This window comes from Apium graveolens, chromosome 8, assembly GCF_009905375.1.
Source record: "Apium graveolens cultivar Ventura chromosome 8, ASM990537v1, whole genome shotgun sequence".
Classification (NCBI taxonomy): Eukaryota; Viridiplantae; Streptophyta; class Magnoliopsida; order Apiales; family Apiaceae; genus Apium; species Apium graveolens.
In genome coordinates this window covers 173,768,199-173,784,615 of record NC_133654.1, presented here as the reverse complement: position 1 = coordinate 173,784,615, position 16,417 = coordinate 173,768,199, and positions in this window count along the sequence as shown.

Below are 16,417 nucleotides of genomic sequence, written 5' to 3'. Positions count from 1 at the left end.
ACTTAAAAACAATTATTAAATTTTAAGAAATAAAGATGTACAAAATATAAACTCATTTAAAAGCATTTAATATCCTTAATCAATTTACTAGTAATGCTAAATTTTGTCCAACATTTAATATTTTTTTTCCCATTAGACTAAACTAAATCATAGTTAATCTGTATACGTAAAAAACTTCCTAAATCTATTTAAATCTGACATTATACTACACAAAATATCTTCGTTGCACATCTCTTCTATATATAATAAGAATATAGACATAATATTGGTGATACTTTTTATTTTCAGTGAAATGACATATTTGCCCGTTTATTTAATATACTTAAAAAGTTTGTTAATGGGAATTGAAATTGAGTCTAGCCAATAACATGCGCACTTCAATACCACTATACTAATATGTCTTTTGTGTTAGAAATAATACACTTAATAGGTATTTGTCGCGTTAGAGTTATAAAAAAAACATTTTTGATCTTATTTTTCTTTTTAATTTGTTGATTTAGTTACCTATATATTTCAAAAAAATTCAAGTTACTACTAAAATAATAATTAATCGATATTTTACATATCAAATAACAATGTTACGAAAAGGATAGATGAGTTAATATATATAACATGTATTTAATGAACAATGTTATACTTTTTAAAGTAAACGTTATATTAAAATTTACGATATTACATATAACAAATGGTTAATAAAATCTAATGATAATGTAAATAATTATAAAAAAAATATAAATCAAATTTAAAATATATAATGATCATATATGCACTTATACGGAAAATAAAATATATAATACGTATTTGTCCAATATTGATACGATATTTTTGTTAAGTACTCTTCGATTAAAATCACCAATACATGACAACAATCAGTGGTATATATATGATATAAGAATATATATAATGATTAATTATTCAAATAAAAATATATTATATATTAATTATACATCATCATATATTCTTATATATTGATCACTGTTAGGTCACACGAACTGTAGAAGGGGGTTGAATACAGTGTTTAGCACAATCAAATCGAATTAAAGAACACAAGTAACAGAAAACAAACTTTATTAAACTCTGTTACAATACGAAACTGTCATTTCTCAGTGATGAACAAAATATCATGAGAGCTGCTAGGGTTGCAATGAATATTATTCTCGATAATGATAACACTTATAGTATAAACCCTATGTATGTGTTTATATACTACACAGTTACAAGATCATCTCTAATTGATATGGAATATAATTCTGCTTCTTAAAATATATCAATCAGTTATCTTTTCTTCCAAGTATTCTATTCTTCATAAAATTCCTTCTTCATGCATATCTCTTCTTGCATTTGTCTTGATCTTCTTTCCTTTCAATCAGTCGCCTTCCTTATCTAAAAGTCCATTTAAGTCCTGATATTATCTCCTGATAAATATCTCCTAATAACTTAAGTTCTGACAACTTAAGTTCTGACTTCAGTATAAGTGCTGATTTCCGGTTAAGTACTGATTTGTGCTGTTTAAGTAAGATCTGAAAACTAAACATAAATCATATTAGACATGACATTATCAAATATATATAACAATCTCCCCCAACTTGTAAATTAGCATAATATACAAGTTTAAAAGATATTTAATGATGGCAAAAACATTAAGTACAAATGCATGAGAATTTGACTAGATAACTACAACTTACAGTCCTTGTAGCTTTACCATCTTTAACTTCTGATAACAGCTTCAGTCTGTATACACATCAGAATTTGAGCAGTTGTAGATCTTGACTTGGCTTCAATTACTGATCTCTTTGATGTCAGGAGTTGTTCTGAGATAGTTCTTTAACAAACATCTCTCAGCATATTTAAGTTCATCAATCATCCTCCTTTTAGCATTCTTTAATTCAATTGTATCTTCACCAATTTAAAAGATAGCAACCCTGAGATCGTTTATTTTAGCTTTTCTTATGTCCTGATCTAGTCTGATCAAATATGCCTTGTCAGACTCAAGATTGAATTCCACAGCCTTATAACCTAGAAAGGTAGTTATAATCTTAGCAGAGTTAGGCTTCATCTCGACAATATCACCCTTGTGATCTCTGTACTTGGGACAGTATGTGCTGTCAGACTTTACAGAATAAAGCTTCTTTAGTCTCTGAATTTGAGTCTTCAAATAATTTGCAGCACTTTCTGTTAATCTGTTCTTCACTTGAAGTAGGAATATAACATGTTTTAGTTCCTTAAAATACTTCAGTGATATAGCATTCTCCCTAATATGGTATACCCTTCCATCTGTCATGAAATATAACAAAATATGTTCTTTCAAGAAGGTATGGTAAACCATCTGTACAGATTCAAGCTGATTCAATCTTTCAGGAGTTGCTCCAACACCTGATTCACTTAAAGAAGTTATATCATTGGTTGTGTTCTGTATTCTTCTTTCATCAGCACTACCCAATCTAGATTTATCTCTTGCTTCTTTTCCTGTAACTACTCTTCCTTCAAAACCACTTGTTGCAGTCTTCAAAGGTTGAGTCTGTTTAGTTTTGGTGAATCCTGGTAGGAGTAACTTTGAAGGTTTAACATGAGCAATGTCAGAGGTTTCCTTTAACTTATTTTCTGATATCAAGCCAACTTGAGCTATGTTAGAGGTTGCTTGCTTCAGTGTCATATCAGAACTTACTATATCTTGACTCTGAACAACTTGAGCCATGTCAGAGGTTGTCTGAGAAATCTTTTTTGAAACTAGAGTAAGATTAGCATTTTCATCATATATTTCTTCATCCATAGTAGGCACATAAACCTTTACAGGTTCACCAACTTTTTCTTTGCCCTTGGACCTTGGATCTATCTCCATTTGTGATTTGGCCTTAGTTGCCTCAGGATTTATTCTTTTTTTTTATCACAATGCCTTTAGCCTTAGGAATTTTCTTTTCAACATCAGAAGCTTTAGATTTGAAGTTGACTTTTTCTAACTTAAGTCTAGCTTCTTCTTCCTTTAGACTCTCAAAGTCCATTCATGGATTTTCTTTCAGAAATAACTGTCTTAAAATTTCCTCATCAAGTTCCAGAAGTTCATCAGAACTTATCCTTTTACCAGTATAAGAACTTATTCTTCTCCCAGTATCAGAACTTGTTCTTTGACTTGTAGTTCCAGCTTTACTTGATGAAAAACCTTTACCTTGACCATGACCTCCACCCATTCCAGAGTTTCCCTGGTCATCTTTTCCATCATCCTTTCCCGTCAGTGTCTTGATAGGTTTGCATTTGGACTTAATTACTTTCTCCCCCTTTTTGGCATCAGCAGGTAAAAGAAGAGAGATAAGTAATTCCACTGAGGATTGGATCTCATTGAGTTGAGATTGGTGGAAGCTTGATTCCTCAAAATTTCATCAATTTGAGACTGTTGCTCAAATTTCATCACTTGGTCCCCGGTTATCAACATGTACTGGAGATACTGGAGGTGTGGAAATATGAGTTGTTTCTGGCTCATGAAGTGGAGAGTGATGAGTTGCATGAAGATCTGGATCAGCACTTGGAGAATTGTTAGCTTTAACAGGGTCTTATGAGATCAGAGATTCCTGATCCCCTTCCTTAGCTGCTGCTTCCAGTCCTTTACCAGAATCTGCAGGCCATTTAGCTAATGTTTTAATTCTTTTAGCTTTTGAGGAGACTGTAGGAGCTGCATCATCAGAATTTAGCTTTCTAAGCGTTTTTAGGGGCCTAGAACTCCCAATTCCAGTATCCTTCAAAGAAGAGATCTTCTCAGCTTTTACAACAACAGGTTCTGACACTGGAACCTGTTCCTCACTGTTTGACTCATGCCTCAGAACAATCCTCCTTCTCTTCTGTTGTGTCTGAGGTACACTCTTTGTCCTTTTAGGTTTAGAAGATGAAGGCCTCACAGGATGTGCTGATGGTGAAGGTTGAGATGTCTGTGATGGTTTGAAATATGTCCTGATGGAGGGTTGAGTAGGTTGAGGTTGAGAAGTTTGAGGTGTAGTTGTGGTATGTTCTGATGGTTATTGTGGTGGCTGGGATGTGCTGGTGGGTTGAACATCAGGGTAAACAGATGTGTAGGTTTGAGGATCAGCATTTACAAGAATTTGTTTCACAGACTGAGGTATCTGTAAGGGTCTAACCACTTGCTTCTTAATGTCAGCATTTAACAAATCATTAAAAGCCCTCTTTGCAAGCTTAAAGGGTGGAATTAAATCAGTGGTAGGTTGAGGCTCATTAGCACAACAGAAATTATATATAAGTTGACAGAATCTAGCAAAGTACACTACATTCCTATCTTCTGTCATCCTATCCCCTATGAAACCTAGCACAGCTCTTGCAAAATCAAAGTGAGTTTGATGAATAAGAGCATACCTGATTTGCTGACTCATAATTGGAATGACATCAAAGTTGGAGCACTTATTGGCGAATGCCTTAGTGATACAATCGAAGAAAAAACTCCATTCCTTCCTGATATTTGCCCTTTTCAACTGTCCAAGCTTGCCCAAACTTTTCTCATAGCCCAAACTGGTCATGAGCTGCTGTAGAACAGGGTCCTCCACTGTTGAAAAAGTACAGCCTTCTGGTAAGTGGAGAGCTTTACGAACTGCTCCAGGAGTAACCACATGCTCAACATCATTGACTTCAAATATGATGCTTGGAGTACCAGTAGCACCACCATCATCAAAAATCCCAGTCCGCCAGAACATCAGAACTTGTTGACTTGAAATAGTTTGAGGTTGGGTCAAAGCATACCCAATCTCACTAGTTGCTAAGAAATGTTGCACAAAGTACAAATCTGATGGAGCTTCAGCCTTGTTCAAGATTGCAGCATAGTTGTTAGGTACAAAATTGGCTCCATCAACAATTAAATCCTTAGGTGCCAAGAGAAATAAGGTTGCCTGTAAGGTGTTTGATAAAATGTCTGTATGATAAATCGTCAGTGAATATGAGAGAGAATAAGAGTAAAAAGAGAGAGATAGAGTATAAAAGTGAATAAAAGATTTTACAATCTTTTCTCTCTTTTACTGATACATGGTAAAAAATAGCCGTTGAGACACCTGTCAGACATGCAACAGTAAAAGATAATTAATGGGCACGGGTATTCAGTAATCATTACTTATCACATGCAGTTTTTTAAGGAGAAAAATCGTCCCACTAACCAATTAATCCCATTAATCAAAGACGTTCAATTTTTTTTATAAAAAAAACGTTCCCACTAAATAAACTACTATTACTGCTTTACCAATATTCTGTAAAAATATGACAAGTGAGGTAAATTTTCAAAAATAAACAAAGTAAATAAATACTGTCACGTCAGCATCAGAACTTTATTATTATCAGAATTTAAAAGGTCATCAGGATATGATTAGTATCAGGATTTAAAAGTTCATCAGAATATGAAACGACTCAGAGACAAAATCTTGCAAAAAAAGAGAGTAAAATTTCTTTAATATATCAAACAAATACATTCGATGAAATTTAGCAATTACATGTAAAAGTTGCAAGACAGTCCTAATCTGCGATTCCTAACGTCAACAGCTTTAGTCCTAGTCTAAGAAGATCCTATCGACTAGTTCCTGTTGCTGGAGACGAAAAGCACTGCAAGACGGATGATCCGTTCTTGGTGACGGAGAGCACGGAGATGAAGATTTCTTTGGACAGTCAACAAGTCATTTTTAATGATCTCTGGAAATTGAATCCAGAGATTATGAGGAATGTTGTTGATAGGATATGCATTGAAAAATATGCACAGTGTCGGTGCCATAGTTGTAAAACCAACCAAACTGAGTCATTTTTTGAGAGAAAAAAGAATTGATTTTTACTGAAGGAGGATTGGTCGGTTATATAGACAAGGGAAGATCAAGAGATGCAGGGAATGGGAAATGAATAGAAGTAAAGCCTCGTCTTCCTAGACCGATGAGTAATAATGACAGCCATTGGAAGCTTAAAACAGGAGTTGATGAGCACACGAAACAAGTAAAAAAAATTAATGTTCATATACGAGTACCACTAACCCAAATTATGTTGACTGTTTATAACTCACCCAAACATATTCTGATTTTAAATATGACTGTTTCAGATTTCACCACAAATAAGTCAAGTAAAGAAGATTTAATATCAGAACTTAGACTTATATCAGAACTTAACAGTCATCAAAACATGACTCCTTAACTCGAAAAGTGAATGTTTTATTCCTGTAATTCTTCGCACAATTACCGATATGGTTTCAGCAGAATGTAATCATCAGAACTTCCATCAGAACTTGTCCTCAGAATTTATGCATCTGACACTTAAACTGTTCATCTAAAATAACATTTATCACCACAGTAATTTTTATCATTCACATGGAGTGTATATGTGTGCAATAAGCTAAATATCAGATAAAGATTAAAGTCTGATTTACTTCAGTACATCTTAGAAATAAGGCATAACTAAGAACTTTGCTCAAAATCTGTCATTATTCTGAAGTCTACTATAGAATGAGTTCATGCATGAGTCCATCTCAACTGTTTTGTGCTCATTTTATGCATCTTTTGAAATTCTTTTTTACAGTGACTTCTCAGTGTAAGTGAGTCACGACTGCTTATCAGAATTTATGCTATTATCAGAGTATTTCTCCAGTAATCATAGAGTGTGAAAAGTCACCAAGAAAATTTTATTTTGCTTTTCTGATGCATATTACTTAATACCAGCAATGCACTTGGGTCTTTCCTTCCACATTTTTACTCTAAATCTCAAAGGAGTACCTGATTTTTATTTTCTTTTATTTTCTTTTTTTTATAAGTGAGGCTTATCAGCACTTAGTACATTCACCAGATTTACTAACATCAGAACTTAACAGATAAAAAGCATTATTCTAGTGTTTGACTTAGTAATAAGATGGACAAAGTAAACTTACCTAAGCTCAATATCAGAATTTGCTTATGTTAAAAGATTTTCACATAAACAATTACTTCAAACATGGGACCTTTAGTATATTAGAGATTACTAGGTCAGCATCTAGCACAGTTATCCTCATTGGAGTGAATAGTCACAGAAACATGCATATCACTATCAGAGTTTAGAAATTCACATCATACAACAATCAGCACTTTCATATTAAGCACAGAATACACAAAGATAGTAATATCTGTAAATACTGATCATAAAGTCTGATGTAACATAACATAAACTAAGCAGATTTAGAGAAAGAACCTGAAACCATTCCAAGTCCATTTACCAATCTTGTAAAAGTAGCTTCACACAGTGGTTTTGTGAAGATATCTGCTAGTTGTTGATCTGTTGGAACAAAATGCAATTCCACTGTACCTTCATCCACATGTTCCCTTATGAAGTGGTACCTAATGCTGACGTGCTTTGTAATTGAGTGTTGAACTGGATTACCTGTCATAGCAATAACACTTTGATTATCACAGTAAATAGGGATTTTAAAATATGTTAACCCATAATCCAGTAACTGATTCTTCATCCAAAGAATCTGTGCACAATAGTTTCCTGTAGCAATGTACTCTACTTCTGCAGTTGATGTGGAAATTGACTTTTATTTCTTGCTAAACCAAGAAACTAACCTGCCTCCAAGAAATTGGCAGCTTCCACTTGTGCTTTTCCTGTCAATTTTGCATCCTCCAAAATCTGCATCTGAGTAACCTATTAGCTTAAAGTATGATTCTCTAGGATACCACAATCCCAGATCAGCTGTACCCTTAAGGTATTTGAAAATTATTTTCACAGCTGTTAAGTGAGGTTCTCTTGGATCTGCTTGAAATCTTGCACAAAGACAGGTAGCATACATGATATCAGGTCTACTTGCAGTAAGATAGAGTAGAGAGCTAATCATACCTCTGTAATCAGTAATATCTACTGATGTACCAGTATCCTTATCCAATTTTGTTGCAGTGGCCATGGGAGTGGATGCACTTGAACAATCTTGCATTCCAAATTTCTTCAGCAAATTTTTGGTGTACTTGGATTGACAAATAAAAGTGTCTTCTTTATTCTGCTTGACTTGAAGGCTCAGAAAATAGCTAAGTTCCCCCATCATACTCATTTGTTATCTTGACTGCATCAGTTTGGCAAACTTCTTGCAAAGTCTATCATTTGTAGAACCAAAAATGATATCATCAACATATATTTGCACCAAAAGTAAGTCCTTGAAATGATAGGGACAGAGAGAGTTTAAAGTAACTTTTAAGCAAAAAATAACTTTAGAGTTAATTTCCTAGCTGTTGAGATGATAGCATTCCAAAACAAACAATTAAGTGAAATAAGGGTGTTGGCACATCCTGACATAATTTTATTAAATAAGGTCTCAAACAACATATATTAAAAAAATAAACGCAACTTAAAGAGATGTTTTGAGAAATGTAATAGCGTGCGACGAGTCTTCTCCTTGTAAATTTTTGATTTAAAAAACATTCAAATATATGTTTAATTAACATGTACATAAATTATATGTCTGTACTATACAAGAAATACGTACCAAAAAACCATTTTCATACACACATAAGTTTATATTACGTTGATTAATGACCCCCATAATATATATATATATATATGTATGTGTGTGTGTGTTTGGGGGGGGGGTCCACTCACGTGCTATTATATATAATCCCATGTGCTCATAACACCTTTCAATTAATTAATTATTATTTTAGTATTTAAAAGTTTATGGCAACACTTTAATTGCATGTCAACCTTGTGGCACTGTACTCTGATTGCATGTTAACCCGTGTACAATTATTACATATATATATACATATATATGTGGGGGGTCAACTCACGTGCTATTATACATAATCTCATGCGCTCATAACACCTTTCTATTAATAAATTATTATTTAGTATTTAAAATTTTATGGCACAACACTCTAATTGCATGTCAACCATGTGGCACGATACTGTGATTGCATGTTAACCCGTGTACAATTATTTTCTTTATCTCGTGAACTAAAAATGTAACACGATCTATCATTTTAGAGTATTGTAAATGGCCATTATTTTGGCTTTTTTACATATTTTTGTGCTACCTAGGCCATTTTCTCATAAAAAACTAATATTGAGAAATATTATATGAATTAACAAAAGAAAGGTTTTAGAAGCCTGACTACTACAAGTTCTCACAGTACACAGCAACACATGATGTCATATACACAATGAATTTGTTAACTACACGTCATCACAGTGAATTTAACAACATTGTACTGACATTTAACACGAGAACGCTAAAGTTAGACCGAGATATTGTCGATTTCATGTACAACAAGGTTCAATCACCTTACAACCATAGATATCAGTTCTACACAAATTACAATAAATATCATATCTTTTACTCAGAGATCATGTACAACAAAATATTTTCAGTCGCCTGAATCATAGAAGTCTGCAAAAAAATGTAAATATGACACGATATACCATCACTCAACAGTCTAAATGATCATTGAGTATAAACTGTTTCCAGTGGTATTTTTCGCACGCTTTAAGTAAATTATTCGGGGCCATGCACTTTATTTCTAACAAAACATGTGCAAGCTGAAATTTCAAAATTACATATGCTGGATTCTGAAACATTACTAGAAAATGGCTCATGACTTGCACGGGTTATTTTGCTAGTTATAACTAAATACTAGAACTCAACCGAAGAAGAAACTAATCCAATTTGTTAACTTCCTTTGTTTTTAGTGGTAAAAAAACAAATAGAGTTTTAGAATTTTAATTACTAAGACTTGCAAACTAATTTGTTTATATAATTTGACATATATAACACCGAAGCATACTATAACTTTTCCAAAATTTAAAGATCATTTAGTTACTCATAAGCAAGGCATAAATCTCAAGATTAACACTTAACAATCTTTTACAAATCATTTTTTCTCTAAAATATGATTAAGACGTCAACAAAGTTAGAAAAAAAAGTTCAAATTCAAGATTGATGCATTAATCTGACTCAAGTAAACACACGCACACACATACATATATATATATATATATTTAAGATCATTTTTACTTAGCTCAAATACTATAAATACAAGTTATTAATTTTGAATTCTAATATTAAATCAACCCTATATTGATTATACAAAAGAGGCACATGCACATTTATTTGACATAAGCAGAATGTACATTATAGATTGATCAAGTTATATGTTCCTCTCACAGTTCTCACAAACTCTCTCTATAGTCAGCAAAAATGCAAACCACATCTCAGTCAATACATAAATATAACAAGTAGTGTTGCAAATATGTAGAAGATGAAGTCATGTTTAATCTGTGTAAAAAGCTTAAAAACTGATGTGGGTATCACTGTATATCTTAGAGAGAAGATGAGAGTTAGAGAGTAAAAGAGTGATAAAAATTTGATAAAGTGATAATTTTAAATAAAATATTGATTTTGTTCAAGGCTGCACTCTAACTCACGCAGACAATTCAACTTGGTGCGACATGTGGCAAGATATTCCTGATCAGGAAAACAATTATGGTGCGTGTATTAATGTGCAGTAATTACGTGAACAGTTACACAATATATTATTTACAAAAGCTCAATCATTTTTCCTCACCTCACACCATCAACTTTACACCTGTAATCCATTACATAAATTTGCCAACTATTCTACATTATTATTTTAAATTAAAATATTGATTTAAGAATTTTTTTAATAAATTCAAAAAGACATCAGAGTTTAACAGTCAATTAGAATTTGACCATTATCAGTATTTAATTAACTACTGTCTGGACTTATCAGTCAATACAAGTTTGACCAATATTAGTATTTAGCTATACACTCAGAGTTTATCATGCAACTACTGTCAGACTTTAACTATCAGGATTTAAACTCAATTTAAATTTTCAATAACAATTAGCATGAATACATGACATCAGTGTTTAACATAAGTACGAAATTTAGTAAGTACTAATTCTTAGAAAAAGATACCACACTCTGATAATGTATCCCTGTTATAGATTACAGCTTATCCATCAGTATTTGAGAATTATCTTGAAATCATTCCCAATTCATTCACCAGTCTTGTAAAAGTGGCTTCACAAAGTGGTTTGGTGAAGATATCTGCTAACTGCTGATCTATAGCTACAAAATGAAATTTCATTGTTCCTTCCATTACATGTTCCCTTATGAAATGGTACCTTATGCTGATGTGTTTAGTCATTGAATGTTGTACTGGATTTCCTGTCATTGCAATAACACTTTGATTAACACAATATATAGGAATTTTAGAATATTCTAACTTATAATCCAGTAACTGATTCTTCATCAATAAAATTTGAGCACAACAACTTCTTGCAGCAATATACTCAGCTTCTGCAGTTGAAGTGGAAATTGACTTTTATTTCTTGCTAAACTAAGAAATCAATCTACCACCAAGAAATTGGCAGCTTCCTGAGGTGCTTATCCTGTCTATTTTGCATCCTGCAAAATCAACATCTGAAAATCCAATTAGCTTAAAATCTGAATCTCTAGGATACCATAATTGTTGAGTGGCATTTATGACACTTTATAACACTCCGTAAAGCTTTGAATTGATGATTTGTACTCAAGTTGTTATTGTTTTTAACGTGTTTTTGTAGTGTTTTGCATTTTAGGCATTTATCAGAAATCCAGGTGAATAGACATTATTTTGATGCTAATATGGTGTGTAATATATAATGGATGATGTCAAAGATTACTGATGTTGACAATGTCATTAGCAATCAGTTATATAATAGATGATGTCAAAGATTACTGATGCTGACAATGTCATTAGCAATCAGTTAAGCTTGGGGCCAACCGTAAGATTAGTTGTATTGTAACCTTAATCTGTAATTTATACTTGTAACACTTAATGTCTGTAAAATGTAAATGGAGCAGACTGGAGCATTTTTCCCTAAATAGTGTCAAGCCTAAGAATTCTATCTGGAAGAAGATTAAGAAGGTCATGCCTCAGAAGAATTATGAAGAAGCTTGGAGTTGAATAATTCTGTTTGGTGAAAAACATTCTAAGTCAAGATCTTTACAAGTCACATAATTAGTGTTATAGAGAAGTCATTTGAGAACTCAGAAAGACCTATCGAGAACTCAGGAACTGTCTATCGAGAACTCAAGAAATGCTATTAGAGATATCGATAAGTCAGATACCCATTCGAGAACTCAGTGATATCGACAATTATACATTCATTAGAGAACTCTGAGTTATCGATAAGCCAAAGTCCATTAGAGAACTCTGAGTTATCGATAAACCAAAATTCACTAGAGAACTCAAGGTTGTCGATAAGTCAAGTAAATAATGAAGTTTCAGAGATATCGATAAGCTAACATGCCTATCGAGAAGTCGAGTTCTCTACAGCTTAATTGGAGATCTCGAAGTGAAGAAATTTCTCTAAGTATAGAATTGCAGAACAGTTAAATATCCAAGGTTGCAAATCAACAAACAATTCACACAGCTGGATTGACAAGTCTACAAAAAGCAGCTTGAGAGATGTGCAAGATTAATGGTAAAGATTAACTGACAGAGGAAGATTAAAGTAAATACGGGATGCTAAAGATATGCTAAGCCAGAAATGGAAGATTTGCTTTTCTATAAATAGAAATGACAGGTGACAGTTTAGAAAAGCTAATAGCATGTTTATTATCCACTGTGTAAACCAGCAGTTAACTGAGTTATAAAGTTAACACTGGTCCTTAGTCAGTTGAAACAATTCAGATTAGAAATTGTATTCTCTCTCAAGAAAGAAGCTAAGTTCTAAACCAAGAGCTTAGAGATTTTGTAGCAAAATACTGCTTGATTTTTAATATAAAATTAAGTGAGTTTTGAAGATCTTTGTTTTACATATTTGCATTGTTATTTATGTTTAACATCTATTCTACAAAATCATTGACAACAACCAACTGTTAAACCCAAAGTCGATCAAAAATTAAACATTTAAGTCAAAACACATTCACCCCCCTCTGTGTTGTATTCATATCTAACAAGTGGTATCAGAGCAAAATCTGAAAGTAAACAGAATAGATCTGGGAAAAATGAATACACAGAAAATCTGTAGTATCAAGATTCCTCCCTTTTATAAGGCCAACTACACTTTATGGAAAAAGAAAATGTTGTTGTTTATAAGAATGGCCAATCACCTTTACATTCAGATCCTCAGGAATGGGCCCTTCACTCCTATGGTTAGAGTTGAGGAAACCACAGATGGGGACATGGTTATTCCAGCTCATTTTGCTCCCAAAGATGCCTCTGAGTATACTGATATAGAAAGAGAGAAAGTTTCCCTAGACAGTGCTTTGTAACTGATACTAATTGAGTCACTTGACAATGTAATGTATAATAACATTGTCAACTGTGACACTGCTAAACAGATCTGGGAAAAGATTGAGATACTCTGTGAAGGAACTGAGGAGGTTAGGTCAAATCAGAGAAGGATATTGATTTCTCAATATGAGGGTTTTATGGCTAAACCAAAGGAAGGTATTACTGATGTGTTTGAAAGGTTTAATAAGCTGATAAATGACTTGCAGCTTCATGATAAATTTTATGATGTTGAAGAAGTGAATTTGAAGTTCTTGCTCACTCTCCCTGATCATTTGGAACAAAAGATCTCTGCAATCAGAGAAGGACGGGATTTGAGTAGAATCACACTGGAAGTGCTCTACGGGGTTCTGAAAATTATGAACTTGAAATGATTCAAAAAAAATCATTAAGGGCTGGTCAAGGATATGTAATGGATAGCTCAAGTGCACTGATTGTGAATGATGGCCAGACCTCTAATGATGAGCAAAGATCCCAAACTCCAGAAATTTCTACAAGTGAGAAAAGAGTCAATGACACTAAAGAGCAAGTTATACTGGAATTGGATGAAGAAGATGAGTTATACACTCTTGATGAGCTTGATGAGCTAGACAAATCAATGGCTTACTTGGCTAGAAAATTCTCTAATATTTGAATGAAGAAACCAAGATTTTTCAAGAGCAAAGGACAGTCCTTCAACAAAGGCATCAGCTGGAAAGGAAAAGGGAAGTACACTCCTGATAGAAAAACTGGCTACAAAACTGGATCTGTTGATAGATCAAACATAAGGTGCTTTAACTGTGATGAGTTGGGCCATTTTGCTACAGAATGTAGGAAACCCAAGAAGGCAAAGAAAGATAAAGTCTATCTTGAATTGGAAGCAAAGTATGATGCTCTTCTAAAGAAGTAACAAGGGAAATCTTATATTGCTGAGGGCAAAAGCTGGGATGATTCAGATAATGATGAAGATGAAGAAGTTGGAAATTATGCACTCATGGCCTTGGAGCAAGGAGATTCTTCATCATCTAAATCACATGTACCAACTCTTACCACAATTGATTTAAATATGAGTCAATATAAGGAAACTGTTGAAAAGATGAGCACATAAATGTTCCACATTCATACAAGCATGGTTGCTGCAAATAAGGAAGTTAGCAGATTGAAAAAGATCAATGAAAAACTTGAGAGTGAAAAATAAGAGACTGATTTGTTGCTTGTTGATCTTGATGCTGCTAAGCAAGAAAATACATACTTAAAGAACAAATTAAAGTGTGCAAGTGAAATTGAAGCAGTACTGAGAGAAAGGCTGGAGAAGAATGAAGTGAAGCTGAAATCCTTCAAAAATGCTTCTGAGTTGATTGACCAATATCATGAAAAGAACAAGCCATGTGCAAACATTGCCATTGGTCTTGATTATGAGGGTTTGAACAACAAAAAGAAGTCTGTCAGTGACAAAGGAAAATCAACTGAAACTGAGAATGTTCCAATTATTTTGAAGAAAGTTGAATCACCTTTGTTCAAGGCATGTGAGGTGAACTTCAGTGAAGAAGAGTTAATCATCAAACAGGAGATAGCTGATGAGGACAAGGAAAAGAAAAATGATGAGACAACTCAGTCTTCCTTCTCTGTTGAAACACTAAAAGCCAATCAAAAAACTAAGGAGCCTGTGAAGGAGATTAAAGCTGAAGAGGTCAAAAAGAAAAAGAAGAATAGAAATGGAAAGATTGGGATAAACAAAAGCAATAATTTTTCTTATGTTGCAGATGCTCCTAGAAAGAGGTGTGAGAATTGTGGATCAATGAATCACCTAACTCACCTTTATAAAAAGATTGTTAGCAATCCACCTGAAGGAGTCTGCAAGTACAATGAAGCTAAGGCTAATGATCCCTATTCATTATGTGACAAGTTTGACTGCATTCCCTGCAACATGAAAGTGATGAAGAGTTGCCACAAATTGAGAATTGATCTCATAGAATCAAAAGTTGGTTCTATATCTGAAAGGGAAAATGTTCAACAGTCTATGAATTCCATTTTATCTGAAAATTCTCATTCTACTTCTGCAAAATCAGTTAACAAGAAGAAAGTGCCCAACACAGCTTGGGTAGCTAAACACACTTAATCCTCATTGTGTGCAGGGCAAAGGAAAGAAGGTCATATAGATTATTGATAGTGGATGTTCCAGACATATGACAGGTGATAAGGCCCTACTATCACAATTTGAGGAGATGGCTGGCGCTTTGGTGACCTTTGGAGACAACAGCAAATGATTCACAATGGGATATGGCAAGATTGTTTCTGGAAATGTTGTCATTGAAGATGTAGCACTAGTTGCTGGATTAGAAGTAAATCTTCTAAGTGTTAGTCAATTTGCAGACAGAGGTTTTCAAGTTGTTTTCAACAAAGAAGATTGTGCTTTTATTAGCAAAAAGACTGGTGAAATTGCTCTTAAAGGAGTAAGAAAGGGAAGCTTGTTTGTTGCAGAATTAGACTCAACAAATAAGGATGGAGTATGTTGTTTCTACACCAAGGCATCAGAAGAGCAAAGAAAATTGCGGCATAAGAAGCTATCTCACTTGAATTTCAAAGCAATCAACACCTTAGTCAAGAAGGAGCTTGTGAGAGACATGCCTAGTATGGAATTTGCTCAACTGGAAGTTTGTGAAGCTTGTCAGAAAGGAAAAATGAAAAGATCAAGTCACAAGTTAAAATCTGTGAATTCTATAATTGCACCTCTGCAACTTATTCACATGGACTTGTTTGGGCCAGTAAATGTCTTGTCCATTTCAAGGAACAAATATGCCCTTGTCATGGTTGATGATTTTTCAAGATACACTTGGGTTGAGTTCATGTACTCCAAAGATGAAACTCCAAACATTATAATTGAACACATCAAGAAAATTGAGAAGCAAGTTGAAGGAAAAGTTAGTGTGAAAAGATTGAGGAGTGATAATGGAACAGAATTCAGAAACTCAACATTAAGTGAATTCTGCAAAAGCAAAGGCATTGTTCAAGAATTTTCAGCAGCTAGAACACCTCAACAGAATGGAGTAGTTGAGAGGAAAAATAGAACATTGGTTGAAGCTGCTAGAACCTTGCTACAAGATGCTCAGTTGCCAACTAGTTTTTGGGAAGAGGCTGTCAATACTGCATGCTACACTCA